Raw genomic sequence first — 3569 nt, forward strand, 5'->3', positions numbered from 1 at the left:
TCATTCTCACCCGCTTGTGCAAATTAGGCAGGAGTTCAGCACCAGATCCTGTGTGTCATGTTGACGAAGGAGGGATTTGACCTTGACATACACGAGTACTAGTTGGTTGTATATTTGAACTAGTTTCTAGAATTGTAACATTTTTCTTTTTTTTTTGGTTTGTTTGTTTTTATTCGAAATATTTAGTGTCTAAAGGTAAGCGTTAGTATATTTTATACAAATTTACATGTCTTTGCTATGTGCAGGAATATGTTGAATCTATCATTTAAATGGTTATGCACTAAAATAGAACACTTACCCATATACTGCAGTTAGGATTGTGAAGGTAATTTCGTAGAGGATTATACAGGAGGAAGTTTGAATAAACCGAAAACAAAACCAAACTGAACTACCATAGAAATTAATAAATTTTATATACTCATATAGAAAGTAATTAAATAAGAACATTAAATAAAAGAAACACTTAAATATTTCTATTAGAACGATATCTTAGGAATTATCATTATTTTTTGGTTTGGAATATCGAAGATCATAGGGTTTATAATTTATTTATTTCTGTTATTATTTTTACAACGAAGTCTAATATTTTATTTTGAGTGAAAGCGTAGAATAAAATTAACATAAAAAAATTCGAATTTCTAGCTTGCTTTTTTTACTTAAAACTCTTCCAAAAACTCGTTTTGTTTGGTGTCGTCTGTAGAATAATTTTTTTAGCATTCGTGTTCTAGACAGTTTGGCACAGCAGGAGATTTATCGATCGACAACAATGAAACTAGACAGTTTGGTAGCCATGTTGTATGGACACTGCAGGATAGCAGAGCTGCATCTTTTGCGCATGCTCGTTGCCGATATGCGGTAGCTATAGTATAGTCAAATTGAAAAGGACTTTTTCTAAATATTGTTCAAGAATACTGAAGCGAACAGATCACCCATCTGCTTTTATAAACTGCTCAAGATTTTACAAATGAAAGAAAGATGAGATCAACCTCTCTTTTCAGAACAATTCTTCGTTATAGAACAACTGGAGCTTTCGAAGTCGGACATGAAATATTATTGATGTAAACAGACAACAGCGGTGTGTGTGCTGGGTCATGTACACTCTCAGGTGAAGCCTATAATGCATGTCCTAAAATATAAATCTGTTGAACTAATATTCTATTCAAGGAAAAATGTATTATTACGTAAGTCAATAATTTCTATACATTTTGTTTTTTAAGAATCTTTATAAAAATTAAAAACTTATCTAATAAAAATATCTTTAGATTAATTCTACTACCTCAATCGAAATTATAATATTTTATCATAACTTTTAATGATAGCATTGCGGTACTTTTAAAAACTACTATTATAAAATCGAGATTGAAAACTGTAGATGTTTTCGGAAATTGAAAAACACAATTCACACAATTATTATCCCTTAACGTTTCGGAGTGAAGACACTCCCACAAATAATATTTAGTTTTCCAATTTTTTAGGACTAACAATAACATGTGATGACCATTATTTGAAGTACTTTATTTCTGACCTATACAATTGATTTAATTTTGAAAATGGAACCCCTGCACACATCTGGTTTTACTGAATGTACATATTTTAAAAGAGAATATTAGGGACTAGATATTCAACGGACTGAGAATATCATCCATAACTTGCAATGGTACTACATTTTCATATTTATTGTGTTGTTAGAGTAAAATACATTTTTTTAGGATAACCGTTAGAAACTTTAAAGAACCGTATCAGTATATCATTGATTTAATTTTTACCTTACTCTGTTAATATATAAATTTTACTGTTTAAATTTTATTTCAAATTCTCAACTTATAAAATATAGTCCAATACAAGAAAGCCTGTACATCTAGAAGCACGTTAGTGACTTCATGTGAAGTTAAAAGGATGAAATAACACCGCTGCTACTCAACATACAGATTAGAACATTTGGCCAAATCTGGTATATTACTACAGCTGTTCTAAATGCTCAAATGCCACAATTCTTAAGTTTCTGAAAAAAATCTAAACACTCTTATATAACTTGAAAAAGAGTAGCTTCATGCCTGTTTTAGCTTAAGAGAAATAAGAAAAATGATAAAATTCTTCTTCGTTTTGTCTTTGTTGAAGAGGTAAAAAATATACACTTGTCAAAGAAGTATCTGCACAAAAAAGTCCATGGTTGCTGTTAATCTAAGTTAAGCTGTAGCACATAATACTTCGTATGAATATTTGCTTGATAATTTTAATGGCGATTTACTCTTCACGGACTAGGTTAAAAGTGATGCCTTTAAGGCCTAGGGCTATGTGGAAAATCTGAAATGAGGGAGTGGTGTAAGATGCTGCATCTGTGTTGATAGTTCCACTGATAAGTGGGGGGTTCAACTACCACTTCGGGTGGAAAATAATAATCAAATCCACAAGTAGTGATATCTGATCAAAACACTTTACCTGTGCAGAAACAGTCTACTTAGAATAAACGGGTTAGCCATATTGTATATTCGTTTTGGTGGATTTCGCGCACATACACTAGAGCTATCTTAGTCCCCGATTTTTAGTTGATTGATTATAGAGAAGATAGCTGGTCAACAGTCCCCACCGTCAGTTATAATGCTACTCTAATCGAATAGTGGGGTTCAATTGTCACCCTTTTTACTTACTCATTGCTCCAAAGTGTGGTGCACGATTCGTTTTTCATTGTGGTGAACCATGAACCTGCTCACCGCCGGTGACGTGACCATAGAAGTGCTTACCAGTGAATTTAAAAGAAATCATTGTTTTGTTCCAAAATGTAATAATACAATGAGCTGTATAAGTGCCATAACAATAACTTGCTTTGTCTGGAAGTATGTTTCAACCTTTACCATTTTTAAGTAAAAGGCATAATATTTATCGTTTTTTATAAAACAAAAACTACAGATGTTTTATGGTACTCACATAGTAAATTCGGAGCAATGCAGCAAAATTGATTAACTCTTTACAAATTTTATCTACATGCGCAATAAAAATAAGATATTTTTAAATGTATAGAGTGGCAAAAATAAAAAAGTGTTCTGTTTCAAGAGCAAGTGAAACAAATATTTATTTCTTACTTTTGAAGTTCATATGTAATGCTGTGTTGTAGCCTACAGAGTGCTTAATTCTTCTCGTGATTTATGGCACGCGCACGTTCTACTGGCGTCACGACAGTACAAATTGCAACGTTAAGCGTCCCTTACGTGACGTCATTTTAGTGTCTACTGACTGACTGACAGACAACACACTACTGTATAGTGGTGCAAATGGTTAAAACAGGTGATCTCTCCAGGCGACCTTCGGTCCTCTTTCGGGTGAATTAATGTTAATATCCAAATAAATACTAATATACATGTTTGTCAAAATAAGAAGTATAAAAAGATGTTTGTATACTATCCCAAAAGACGCATGTGTTGTGTATTTTTTATCATGTATGTAAGTATTTCTCTATTAAAGTTAAGTCAGTTCATCATGCTTGGCCTTTTGCCGTAGCAATGTCGCTTGATGTAAACTAGATGCCACAAGAAAACTTCACCCTTCTGCTGTTCTTACTATCGTGAGTCATT

The 3569-nt window shown here is 32.5% G+C and overlaps 1 long non-coding RNA gene across 1 annotated transcript in view; it reads left to right on the plus strand.

The window, feature by feature from the left end:
* The first annotated feature begins 858 nt into the window (after positions 1-858).
* Positions 859-3569, plus strand: part of LOC111083361 — a 5788-nt gene continuing 3077 nt past the window's right edge. Inside the window, exon 1 of the long non-coding RNA XR_002609000.1 lies at positions 859-1105. This is a non-coding gene — a long non-coding RNA (uncharacterized LOC111083361). The remainder of the gene's footprint in view (positions 1106-3569) is intronic.

The sequence above is a fragment of the Limulus polyphemus genome, unplaced genomic scaffold, assembly GCF_000517525.1.
Source record: "Limulus polyphemus unplaced genomic scaffold, Limulus_polyphemus-2.1.2 Scaffold9256, whole genome shotgun sequence".
In the NCBI taxonomy this organism is placed as follows: domain Eukaryota; kingdom Metazoa; phylum Arthropoda; class Merostomata; order Xiphosura; family Limulidae; genus Limulus; species Limulus polyphemus.